This window comes from Cynocephalus volans, chromosome 9 (genome assembly GCF_027409185.1).
Source record: "Cynocephalus volans isolate mCynVol1 chromosome 9, mCynVol1.pri, whole genome shotgun sequence".
NCBI classification, from domain to species: Eukaryota; Metazoa; Chordata; class Mammalia; order Dermoptera; family Cynocephalidae; genus Cynocephalus; species Cynocephalus volans.
The window spans coordinates 129895627-129909983 of NC_084468.1; positions in this window are offsets into that span (position 1 = coordinate 129895627).

Genomic DNA, 14357 nt, shown 5'->3' on the forward strand with positions numbered 1-14357 from the left:
AAAATATAATAAATATCTTCCACAGACATTATGTATAATAATTATATTTTATATCATGGTTGCCTGACATTCCATTATGTAAGTGTACCATAAATTACTAGTCAGTTTGCTGTTAGTGGACAGTAGGGATGCTTCCAATTCTTTTGCTGTTATAAACAGCTCATTTTTATAAACATCCTTGTTTACACACCTTGGTACACTTGTGTAAGTATTTCCTTAGAAATAACTCCTAGAAATGAAACTACCAAATCAGAGACTGCATATTTTTAAGGCTTAATACATACTTTGTATAAATAATACGTGTGTGTTTGCAATATGCGTACATTCATATTGTCATGCTTATCCGCAGAACCAGTGTCCTGACTTGCACTGTCAGCAGTGGGTACAAACCAGCCTGCCCCACTGCCCATTATGGCTTAGTGAGCCAGCAGTTTGCCTGAGTGGTCAAGGCTTCCAAGAGACGAAGTCTATGAAGAACCTCTCACTAGCGCCACCTTTCTGACACAGGGAAGGACATATGTGTTGGCTAACAGCTGCTAATAATACTCATGTGTACTGTGATATCACTGGTCAGAAAGGAAAACATCTTCCAAAAATAAGAAGGCAAATGAGAACCGCTGGATACTATCAGAGACAAAGTTCTGATTTTTAAATACATTTCTATTTTGCCTTAAATGGGTCAAAAAAGGCGGGGGGGGGGCTGGCCACATTTGGCAAGTAAGAACACTTTTCTCTGAAAAAAAAAAAAATTGAAAAAAGAAAGAGGGAAGGGAATCATTACAGATTTGCAAAACTACTGCAAATTTCCTAGCTAGTTAGAGTAGAATATTAGAATGCCCAAAAGGCAAAGTAAAACAAAACAACCCACTTCCTCCTGTGCTTGGGTAATATTTTAAATCATTTCCTACCAGAAGATTTAAAAACTGAAACCTGAATGTCTTCATGAGTATAAGCAAGGGCAAAGAAACAGAATGAGCTAGAACTCCCTTTCCTCCCTATTGCTGGCGTTGCACCGAGGGCAGCTACTGCCTGCATCTAACTAAGCTGCTCTATCATCTCCTGGAGCTCACAGAGCAGAAAGGGAAGACTCAGTGAAGTCAGAGCTGAGGAGACACCAGACACGTGTGCATCAGCAGTGAGAATGTAGGTGGGGAGGAGGCAATGAAGTACAATCCACACTCAGGGCGAACTAATAAGCAAAGTCCTGCCATGAAAAGGCGTTTCTTAATTATTTTATAAAGAGTAGCCTGGTGTTTATTGCAGACTTTACCCCTAGTAACATATTTAAGCCTATGACAAATTATCCCCATTTTCCAATGGGGAAACGAGGGCATGCTAAGATTTTTTTTACCCAAGATAATACAGCTTGCAAATGGAAGAGCTGAGAGGGAGTCTGGTTCTAAAAATCCTCTCTTAGCCACAATCGTATCCCATCCCTTAGGGCACAGTTACAGAGATGGTGTAGGACTGAAGGCTTGAAGACCAAGGTTCAAAACCCAGGGCACCTTCCTATTAGAAGCTCTAAGTGAGTCCTTTAATTTCTCTAAGCCTAGATTCCTCCTTAGTGAAATAGGAGAAATCCAGACATCAGCTCTGTCCTTATCCTTCCCTCTAACCTGTGACTCATGCCCACCTAGATGCAGAACTCAGCACAGCTTTGAGCTTCCCATTCCACCTTGTTTCTACCAAATTTCAATCTGAATTTTTATTCACTACCCAAGTGTTTCTTAATCACATTAAAGCATGATCATTATACCCCTAGAGAATTCTTTGATGTAAAAACACTTGAGCAATAAATCTTGTTTTCTAAAGATTTTGTAGGTGACACAGAGGAGAGAGAAGAAATACATCACATACTACAGAGAAAATTACTTAAAAATTCCTCATAAATGTTCCTATTGGTCCCTTAGCTCCACATTGCCAACTATGGGAAGGTATTTTCCATCCCATTTCCTTCTTTCAGTTCCCAGAATTGATAACCGTCTTCTCGTCTCAATTTTTCCCTGGGCATCTTAAAGTCTCACTTCTTTCTTGTAAGTTGTAAATAACTTATTTATTTATAAATAACTTAACAACTATGATGCTCCAATGAGATGATGGATTTGAGGTTCTTCATGAAAATGAAGTGATATATTGATAGAAGGTATCTCCTGAAAGATGGTACAAACTGCATCCCTGAAACAGTGACTTATGTAGCTTATTATTGACAGGTCCACAATGAGTTATTAGAGGGGGTGTTTCTACACATTGGTGAGTGATACCGGGTTAATGCTCTCCCACAAACCATGCCTTCCTTGGCAATTCCATCAGAGAAAATATCAAGCTGATTACAGAAATATCTAAATCTGCTTTCAAGCTCCTCTCTCACAAAAATGCAAACACCTCTCTCCCACACAATTTTTTATTCAATCCTACTGGTCATTCTCTTACCGTCTTCTTTTACTCTACAAACATTTCATTTTTTTCCCTCAAAATCTAGTTCCTCCTTCTCATCTGGAAATCTGGAGTCCCTCTCACTCCAATGCTGCGATGAAATGTTGAGGACAACAATGTCTTGTAAGTCCACATAGAGCTCCTTGTTGTGAAACGCAGTGTTCAAATCATTTTCATCTCTGGCCCTCCTGACTGAATTTGACATTTTCAAGGAAACCTGGGGAACAGTTTCAAATAAGAGGTGTCCTACTTAAAGGTAGATAATATGGATCAATTTGTCCAATAGTCTTTTTTAAAGAAGTTATAAAAGAAATATATTCTAACTACCTGCTTTGCCTACTTATGCAGCATTTTGACACAAAAGTTAGTCTGTGGAAAATTCCTGCAAATCATACAGCTCATATATGAAAGAAACTTGATAGAAGTCTTCTGAAATTTGACAGCAACACTAAAAATTTATGTAGTATTACCAGTAATGAGTTATAAAGCTGAAACAAGTTTTTCTACATTACTAGTAGTAAATAAATTTTAATCAACCAAATTAGAGAAAAGGCTGAATTGTCTTTTCATTCCTTCTATGGAAAATATTACAAAAGTATTGTTTTATGCAGAAGTGATAATGCAGCCAAAAAAGGTAGGGGGGAAAGATGATATGGAATTGTGCAAGGCAGTGTATCTGTAAACGCATTCTTATTTTTCTGGATTTTAAGATGTGTGTGGCACTTCTCTGATTTTATTAATTTGTAACTTCTTGTGATTTATTGTTTGTAATAAATATTTACTTTTCATATAATTTTTTATTTATAATTTTGAATTCTTTTTTTAAGGAGAATATCAAAAAATTGCATAAGTGTCAGGTCCTCTAAATCTACATCCTATTAACTATACACTACTTCCTTTATCACAGAAATGGACTATTAAATCAAACGCTTTTCTGGATAACAAAAATGCAGTGTTATTAATATCCTGTGAAACGACAGTACTCCTCTCTTGCTTCTCCCATCTTCCTGGACTCCACTGTTTCTCTCTCTCTGAGTATACTCACAACCATGCTATAGGCAGAGAATATAAAGATATATACACATATATAATAAGATCAGAACCCTATGAGGGGAGGAACACATGTGCGGTAAGGATCATGCAATAACTTGGTAAGTGCTCTAAATGCATTAAGAGCAAAGCATCCTCACAGTGCAGATGGAGAGAGAGAGATTCTACCTTAGAAATTCAGGAAAAGTGTCATTATAAAGGTGAGAGCTGAACTGAGCATGAAAGAGTGAAAGGAAGTGTGCCTGGCAGGGGAGGGAGACAGCAGCCCCATGGTGAACATTGCAGTTTCATTTGCCTGAGCAGAGCATCAATTTTATTCTAAAGAACATAGTCCGGTATGCTGCACTGGCATACAAAGAACAAACAATAAAAATAAGCCACTTCCAAAACAGGAAGAATCACAAGCTTCTCAATAACTAGAGAATGATAAGCTCATACATCGCATCCTCTAATATACCAATCATATCCGAACCCTGAAAAGTGCGGGCTCAAGCTTTGGTACCAAAGAAGTCTGGACAGTGAATCCTCCAACACTTTTTCTCTGTCACCTTGGACACTTGTGTAATTCCTCTAAGCCTCAGTTTCTACATCTGTAAAATGATCATATTACTATTTATATCAACAATTTATCATGAGGATTATATCAATTAGACATGGCATTAAAAATGCTGAGCAAATGTTATCTGCTACCATCAAGCAAGTATAATATATCCTGGTTTTTCTAACAGTAAAGATAAATGTGAATTGCAATCTGTTTTTTACACTGATACTTAACTCAGGGAAAGTCAGCACCTATCAGCCAATCCAGCTGGAAGCAGGAACGTTTTAGCAGATAGCCAGAGCATTCTAAAGAATTCCAAAAATGCTCCCACATTCTCTATCACATTCCTTTAAGTGCAAACTAATTCAAACAAACAGCCCAAGCACTCCACATCAGAAATGTACACAAAGGGGACAAAGGACAAAAACCAAATCTCAAGGAAAAATAACCCACTTATGAGGAAACAAGCACCTACTTCTGTGTGGTAGAGAACGTGGTTCCAGAAGCATTCCTGCAGAAGCCAAAGTCTCATTAGGTTTAGGCTCAGTAGAATTGTCTCCACGCTATGCTACTTTACATTCCTTAGAGAGAGCCTTTTCTTAGACAATTGCACCTAAAGCAATAGCTTGATCTTTCCACCCTTATTAGATTGCTTGTTTAATGGTAAATGTATGCATTTTTAAGGGACATCAGTGTTCTCAAATTAATTAAGAAAAATTGTAAAGGAGTGAACTGTGTTATATTTTAGCCCAATAAGCCATTAAACCTGTTACTTTAGAAATAACAGGCAGATATTCAGTCCTTAAGATACTGGGAAGGACAGATGATATATTTGTCTTCTCACATTAAGCCAGCCTCTTGGTTTTTATGACTGAGGATTCTGAAACTGTCAATACTTGCAAATTGATCCTCCTAACAAATAAGGTTGCAATAACAACAACCTGTGAACATTGGCTGGATTTGTCTTAGTTGTAGTACTATGATACTACAATCAGGTCATGACCTAGAGCCTGAAATATATTCCACTTTCTCAGCCATGTAACAATTTCTCCTGAGCACAGAACCACAAGAATTTCTGCAACCAAAAGTGTTATCAATCAGACCTGACCCACTGCTGGCCATCAACGTAGGAGAATGTACAAATGTGGGACACCTCTGACCTTACTCATTTCTTAACTTTTTTCTAATCATTATTTTCACTGAATGTGTTGTGCCAGAAGATCATAACCCTGACCGATAATTTCTTAAGATAAACAATGGGCCATGAAAGGAGAATGGACGAATCACTTCTTGAAGGAGGATTTACATGAAATGAGGGTTGAACTGTTTAAGTGGAAGGAGGCATCTATATAGATCTCATTACATGAGACTATAATAAAAACCAACAGGCATAAGATGGCAGGGTGCAGTACGGGCAGCTGTATAGCCATACTTACATATTTAGTTACAACTTCTGAAGACAATACGCACTGACAGCTTCTTATTATCAAACTGAACGGTTGAACCTGGCCATCTGAGAGCAAGTGGGCACAGAACATCGTTAGGGAAAATACTGCACAAGTGGTCATTTTTGTGGCCCATCGGAGGAGCATTATATGGTGGTATTGGATTAAACCTTTACTTAAGGTAGCATGAGTTATAGAGAAAAAAACGACATTTAAGAATGTTGGCTTTAAGAAAATGTATTGGATAATTGATGTCATTAGCCTCCATCCAGCCACACATCTTTATCCTCATGTTCTGTCCCCATCTCAGTGTTAAGAAAGAAGTCCCTGAACATATTTTATCGAGGGAACTGTGGAGGGTTTCTGCTATTTTCACATCTCCTTTGCTCTGGGCTACACTTTATCAGTCATGCTTGAATGAAGTATGGTATTTGCATTAATTTGCAGACAGCTGCCTTTATCCTCTCAGCTGTCCTGCTGTCTCTGTCAGATTTGGAATAGACCATCATCCCATAGAATTTCATATTTATCTTACTAGAGAAAGGTAGACCTAATAGTAATCACTTAAAGCAATGTTTCCAAGTCATGGTGCATACAGAAAATGATAGTATTTGTACATAGCAGTAAACAGACAAGGCAGTGTATGTTCAGAAGTAACTAGCTGGGGGAAGAAAGGAAAACAGGGTGGGGATGAACGGAGTCCAGGCACCCTAGGTCATGTCTTACCAGCCTGGACTACATGGGTCTGTATCTGCACAAATTAAGAACCCAGCACGGCATCTGCCAGAGAAACACTCCCTTAAAGAATGTGGATGTTTTAAGTGTATTCTTGGAAAGATAGGTAAGATTCTAAGGTCTTTGTAGTATCATCAGCCTATATGTGATGAAACAGGGAACTATGAGTCAATATTATTTAGTAGCACAAAGAGAAAGGGGCCCATATGTTAGGTGCTCAAGTAATATTTGCTATTGCATTAATATTTCGAATACCAGCCAATGTAGGAGCCTAAGCAGGCAAAATAGAGTTGTGCTATGAATTCAAAAGTCACATACAAACTTATTTGCCCCATATCTATAACAGTCAGAGTGAATCTAAAACTTAAAAAAATTTTAATGGATTTTTACAACTCCTTTTTCTCTTTCTTTTCCTTGTTTGTTTGTTTGTTTTTCTTTTGGTTTGTTTGCTTGTTTCATTTTGTTTCATTGTCACCTATGATACAGGGAAAATACAGAATGTATTTAAAATGGTCAAAGGTCATATGTTCTGAGTTTTCTTAGTCTAATCATCTAAAAAATCATAAAAAGAAGTTGATTATGATAGTGTGATGTAGACAGCAAGAAGTGGCCCAAGACTGAATAAATTCTACAAAGAACTTGCAGGCTGGGATATGTCTATGATCACTTTTCAGAATGCTTACTCTAGTAGTTCAGATACTATGACCTTACTTGGAAAGAGCTGGCTACATACCATCTCAGCAAGTTTGTAAACAAAAATATCTAAATGGTTTGGAAAGGAAATAACACTAATCATCTGAAACTGCCACTGATACAAAGCAAGTGTAGAAGCTGAAGACCATGTGCGTCATTTTACCAGTCATCTCAATAATAACTTTGTTCAAAGGCACTGCTTGCAGCTCCTAAGATAATCAATAATCATGGTTAGTCTCTGTGATGCAGTCACCCACACAATTATAGACATGGTGAGCCATGTGGGGAAAAGGGTTTTTGAGTGGGGTCTTGAACCATATTGATAAACTTTCTTTCTTTCTTTTTTTTTTTTAAAAGATGACCGGTAAGGGGATCTTAACCCTTGACTTGGTGTTGTCAGCACCACGCTCACCCAGTGAGCTAACAGGCCATCCCTATATGGGATCGAACTCGTGGCCTTGGTGTTATCAGCACCGCACTCTCCCGAGTGAGCCACGGGCTGGCCCCCATATTGATCAACTTTCAATAAATTTGCTTACAATATGTAAGGCTCTCTGTAAGGATATAGTGGTGCACAAAACCCATAAATCAAGAAGAATAATACTTATCAAAAACTCCAATTTTGTTTCCTTTCTGAGAAAAATGGAGTCCAGTGGACTTGCAGTTATTTTAAAAGAAATAAATAACCATGTGTATACACTTCACAAATTATATTAATACCTCTCTACTAATGTCTCTATATTCATATCTCTTCAATAACTCTGTATCAGAAATTTCTTATTTGTTTACATTCTCTCATGGTAATAAGACATTATATAATACTGCAGAGTATTGTTTTAATAGGACTACAAACAAGATTGAGATGGGGGCAAGATGGCTCAGTTGCATGACTACAGGGGGCACCACTTACATAGCATTCAATGTGAATACTGCCTTGTAGAGTTGGGCAGCAAAGTGGCCCTGGATGACAAGAAAAGATGAAGAAAGGAGAAAAGACAGAGAAAGTACAGTCGAAATTATTGAAGAAATATCCTTCTAAGCAAATTTCCACTTATAAAATGTTAGATCATCAGGGGATGTTAGGAAATAAAGAAAATGGAAATGATCAGCTCATCAATTTGAAACACAAGAGTCCACAATGAGAGAAAGAGAGAGAGAGAGAAAGAGAGAGAGAGAATGGGAAATAGAAGTTGAGAAGTGCAGGATAGGCATTAGAGCTGCCTATTTGCCACTCTAGATTACTTAATCAATTAGAATAAGAAAACTCCTCTTATCCCTAGTGCTTCCCACCAAAAACCCAAGAGAAGACAAAGCCGTAACCAAATGGCACTCACCAGAATTATCACCCAAATGGGCAGGAACTGAAGGGAGTAAAGATTGGACAGGAGTATTGGTTAGAGAGAGGAAGAAGGAATCCAAACGAGAATATACTAATGAGTTTTATGTTGTGGAAAGAAGAAACAGTAAGAGACTTGGCAGAATGATGGAGAAAGACAAAAGTAGACAAGTTCTGCTGGGGAAGCAGAGGAAGGAAGTCCGTCCTGCACCCAACACTTTCTATCATGCCTCCGTGCATCCAAAGAAAGGTGTTCACTTGACCTGCCTAACTTGCTACTCAACAACAATGCCACCATTGACAGCCATCATTCATCATCGCCAGCAGCAGCAGCAGGATGCTTGCTTCCTATGTGCTACTGTACCGTACTAAACACTGCGTATAGATAATTTCACTTCATCCTTCAAGCATCCTTATAAACGACATCCTACTATTATCCCTATTTTTTCAGATGAGGAAGCCAAATCTCAGAAAGTTGGAGTAATATTTGTAACTTTTTGTTGACCATTGATTAGATTCTGTGCCTACACATTCATACTCTTATAGATTAAAATTAACCACCATCCTGCCTCATTCAAGTGAATGGAATCCTGCACTCCTCCACGTGTGTAGTGATATTACCATACAAGTTCTGGCAAGATGATGCACTTTTTTATCTGTTTCATTGACCATCATTCTATAATTATCAAATCGCAACACCCCCCATGTCAATGATCCAGACAGTTGCACTACCAACTATCAATTTTTATTTTTAATTCAATTTCACTAATATTTCCAATAGCAATAATTTTTCCAGGTTAATAATAAGATAACATCGTAGTTGACTTTAGTAGGCCATCATTTTAATATATCCTTCTAATTATGCACTCAAATTATTTGCTCTTAAATGACTCGGAGAAATTCCTCATTTTGTGTAGAACACTTGCAATGTAGAAATTGACCTCCACGTGGATTACAGTTCCTATTTGGTGGCATCATTCAACTACCACATACAGTATAATAAATGAGGTTCTCTAAGCATATTATGCATCCTAATGATTGAAGTATACACAAAGCAAAGCAATGTGTTACCATACATAAATACAACTTACATAATAACCAAAAAAGTTATGAACATGATTCATTAGAATTGTAAGAATAGACTAAGTGCATAGAAAGTTGTTGCTTGCTAGATTTGTCAGGCATTTGAAGTATAAGAGAAAATCAGAAACATTAAATTTTTTAACTCTTTTTGAAATGGTTAATGAACTTAATTTGTAAATGAGGTTGTTTAGGAACATTGAATCATGCTTGCAAACAGCATATGAAGTAATTCCCAGTGGGCTTGATGGTCCATGAAGCGCTTCTACAGGACTTCAGTGGTCCTTTGATTAATTTTCAATTAACTCATAGGATTAACATATTTATATCTCCTACCTTATGAGGTAGCTATGTCCACTTCTTCATCCCAGCATTACATATTAGTCACCTAGCCAAGAGGAACAGAATGACCACATCAGCTTATAGTCACCAATGCTAACAGTTCAGCTTATTAAGAGATTCTACATTCTATTTCCACAGATGATTCTTCTGAGGCTACAGTTAATTGAGCTAACCCACTTTTATAGTAATGGGATTGCAATAATCCAACCTCTTTCACAATGTTTAATTCACACTTGAATTATATGTGAGTCTGGTGATGGACCAAATTACATACAATGGTACATGGGCTTGTAGAACATACAGTTTTGAATGTATCCAATTCAAAATTAACTTTATTTCATCTTACTTTGCCCCAACATAAAAGGTTTTTAAATTTTTTTCACTTTTTCCTGAGCTACCAGTTTCTCTCCTGTCATGTATATCTTCATATTAATCTTAATATACTATTCTCTATATTGTCATACAAAATTACTTATGTAAATTTTTACTTAAATTTTTAGTAACTTCAATTTTTAAAACAAATTTAAATCTTATTCAAGTATATTATGAAATAATACCTATTGGTGGGGATTTTTACTAACATCATTATTTTTTAATTCAGAAGACTTTAGCATTAGAGCCCAGTTTTTAAACATCCTTAGGTAAATGCAACTGTTTCCCTCAAAGTAAAAATATAAAATAACGCAACCCAGTTAATATCAAGTTAAGTACACTATGTAAAGTTAAAATTAAAATTATTAGAGAAATGGATCAAATATAATAATTTTAAAACTTTACTCAAGAAATTCAAGAGTAATAATTTCTCTAAATTTATTTTGTCAGGATTCCAAAATATTCAATACAGAAAAGCAGCAGCACATTAGTATTTAAAAAACACTCTTTCAAGCATAATTAGAAACACGCATTATAAGTACAAATCCTTCGTTTTCCATTCAGGTAGTGGTATAATAAAGAATTAAAATAAAGAATATAATAAAATAAAAAATAAAATAAAGAATAAAAATAAAGAATTTTTAAAATAAATGCAAAAATTAAAAAATCAGGAAATTAAAGCCATAGTAAATTTTAGCTTTTTTTTTTTTTTTTTTTTTTTGCTCTAGTGGAAAACCCAGAACTTTTTCTTGGATTAAAATATAACATTATTAATTTTTAATTATACATTCCATTTAAAATACTTAATCATGACTTAGCAGACACATTATTTTCCGAATTTACTCTGCACATTCACACAGACATACTTAATGTATCAATAGATATTTTTCTTCATTGCATATAAGAAAATCTCCAAACTCACAGAATTAAAATTTCTGACCTTTCCATGTTTATAAAATGCATTTTTAAATTTTAATCTTGAACTAAAATATCTAATATCTAAGTCCCAAAATTTGAGATTACAAATCCCATAGGATAAAAAAATCATCAGTTTTTCTATGTTTACAATGGGAGCCACAGAAAGTCATAATTGACTTTTTAAAAATTCATATTTCAGCATTGGGGCAATTAAGCATGTTATTTATTTTTTAATGAACTGGTCAGAGTTTTTTATTATAAATTATTTCAATAACTTTGATAAACCAAGTGATTGTTCTGAAGTTTAGTTTACTGGTTGGAATCAATCTTGAAATAAAGATTATCACTTGTTAATAATCACACTGACAGACACATTCATACACATTGATTCTTTCTTGCTGGACAAATATTCAGATTTTCTAACAAATTCATATACACATTTAAATATTTTTATTTTTCTGTTTAGAAGGTGCCTAGCACAAACAGACCATATTTAAGACTCTGATCCCTTTGGACACAAATTTTTCCTTTGGTGATCTTCTCAAGTGCTTGGTCAAATCACAGAGTTGAATTATAGAGCTCCAAAGTCTATGTCATATGCTTTTGTCAGAAGGTACTTGTTTAAAATAACAAAAGAGCTATTCACAGTTTAAAGTAATGACAGATCAGATCTATTTAATGGCAAGATTGGTATTTACCAATTCTATTTTCTTTTTCTCAGAAAAAAAGGAAGAATAAAACTCCCCAGTGTTCCTTATATTTGGATTAAGTACATGTGACTGGGTTTTGGGGCAACAATACGCAGGTGGAAACAACATACCTCTTTAACACCTATTTTATTAAATCTAACACACGACCATCCACGAAGGCAACCAGGGAGACCAGGAGATAAAGATGGCAGCATCACAAGACGAAGGAGAGCAAATTCAACTGCATTGGACATATTTTGAGAAAAAAGTAATCCTTTATTTACTAAGCCACTGAGATTCCAGAGTTTGTTTACTCCTGCCCCATAACTTAGCCCAACCTGACCAACAGAGGAAGTAGTACTGGCCATGGAAACTAAATCATAAAACTTTTAATATATGGCTGAGTATCAGGCAGCAAAGACGCTGATATCACAGGCTGGAAATATGGTGATCTAAGTTGTGCAGTGGGAAAACTATTATTAGTGATAATTTGGTAGATAAAACTAGAGTCCACTAAGTTAGAAGCTCTAGGGGAAGAAAGTGGAAAAAAATAATACCATTAGTATACTGGCATCTGGCTAATACAGGCACATTTGGTAAGGCATTACGTGAAAGAATTGACTAGTTTGGAACACTCGAATAAAATTTATCTCAGGAGTCATACTTCATTGAAATAGCAGTATCTCCAAATTTCCACAGGGTCATTATATCTTTAACATGAAGCAGAATGACACTGTCCACCTGAAATTCAATAGTCAAAAATTATGAGCGCCTCTATTTTGAAGCCAAGCATATTCGTTTTGGGTGGTGGAGGGGCAAGGGCTGTGGGTGGGGAGAGAGAAAGGAGTTAATGCAACTGTTACTCCAGGCTGAGTGGCTTAGAGACAACTTATGCTCCAGCTAATGCAGCAGTTGCTTTCTTCTTTATATAATTTTATGGCCTCTACTAAATTTCAAAGGAATATCTTTGAAAGGTTAGTGAATTTTCATATCTAGTGAATTTTCATTCCATTATCTTACAACTTGCTTCTTAATGTAGAGAGTATATAAATCTGAACACAATATTCAAATTCTCTTGACAGGCCAACTATAGATCTTGGGTGGAGGGACTTGGAGAGTGTGCAATCTGGTACTAATTTCAGTGAGCTGAACTTAATTTTCTACTTTGGGAGGCAACGCATGATAGTCATTGTTTAACATCATTCCACTTAGGCCTCAAAAATCTCCATAAAAGAAACCTTATGGGAAATTTATAACTTTGGCTTCACATTATGCCAAAGTTCTAAAAAGAGTGAGCTTGGACTTGATGACCAGTAGTTTCCCTATTGCCTGAGGAAGAGCTTTGGTCACCAATCTAGACCAAATACATGAGAACTGATGCATTAGGAGTATTAAGAAGCGGGTCACGGGCAGAGCCAAATCAACCAATAGGTGCCATCTGGCAATACTAGAATCTTGGAAGGGGGTGGAAATTGCCATGGGGCCGTCCTCAAAAGACTACCAAGACAGAGAAAAACTTAGTTAATAGGGTAAGAAACTCACTGGAATAGAATCAGGAGACACAGCTTTTGAAGTGGGTTTTTCCAGTGACCATATATGACCAGACTTCTGGGGCAAGTCATGCCTCCATTTTGGACTTCAGCCTCCTCTTCTACAAAATGAGGGAGCTGGGCTTAATTAGGGACTACTGACTCAACTACCGGCACGGATCCAGAGGGTTATCTAACGGAGAGACCCAGGCAGAGTAGGGACCATGGCTGTGAAGAATACGTGCCCTTCCAAAGCGGCAGTTGCTATTCAACTCTAGCTAATTAATTGTATATGGTAATACAGGCCCAGAGTTGTCAAATTTCCATGTTTTTCAAGAGAAACTAGAAATTAAGGATTTTATTGTAAAATCTTCCTATTTCCAAATGTTCACACTAATTTAATTTTTTAAGCAGTCTACTGCCCAAACAAAAAATATCTGCTGATAGGATGTGGCCTGGGGATCACATTTATCCCTACGCAGTCTGATAACTATCTCTGAACTAAATAACTTCTAAGGCTCCTTCCATCTTTAAAGATAAATTTAAACTAATTGCCTTATAAATGATATTTTATTTCCTCTGTCTATAATCTCTTTCTTTCTTTCCTCTCATTTCCAAAATGTTTGGGAGTGAACTCTCATCCACTTTCCTTGGGTGCTGAAGATTTGGCTTCTCTCCCTCTCACCGAAACTGTGTTCCTGGTGTTATCCATCATCTCCTGACCACAAACTCAAAAGGCAATTGCCTTGCCTTCATTCTTTACCAATCTGCAGTGACTCGAACTGTGAACAACACCTCTTCTTGAACTCCAGTCTCTTCTGGTTTCCACATGTTTATAATCACCTTGTCCCAGATTCCTTCGCTGCCTGCTCTTTTCCTTCCACTTCCTGAATGTGGGTGTTCCCCAAGACTCAGTCTGCAGCCCTCTGTTATTTTCTTTATGTTCTTACCCTGAAGTCTCATCTACTTCAGTTTCAAACATCATTAGATTCACGTATACTCATACACAAATAAACATCTCTTCTCCTGATCTATTTCTTAAGCTCCAACTGTCCATTTCCAATGGCCATTTGAACATTTTCTACTTGAACTCTCTCGCTCATTAAGTGGGATGTGCTCAAAATTCATTTACTATTTTCACCAAAATTTCTTCTCCCTTATGTTCCTCTTGCCACTAAAGATCTCCCATCTCTA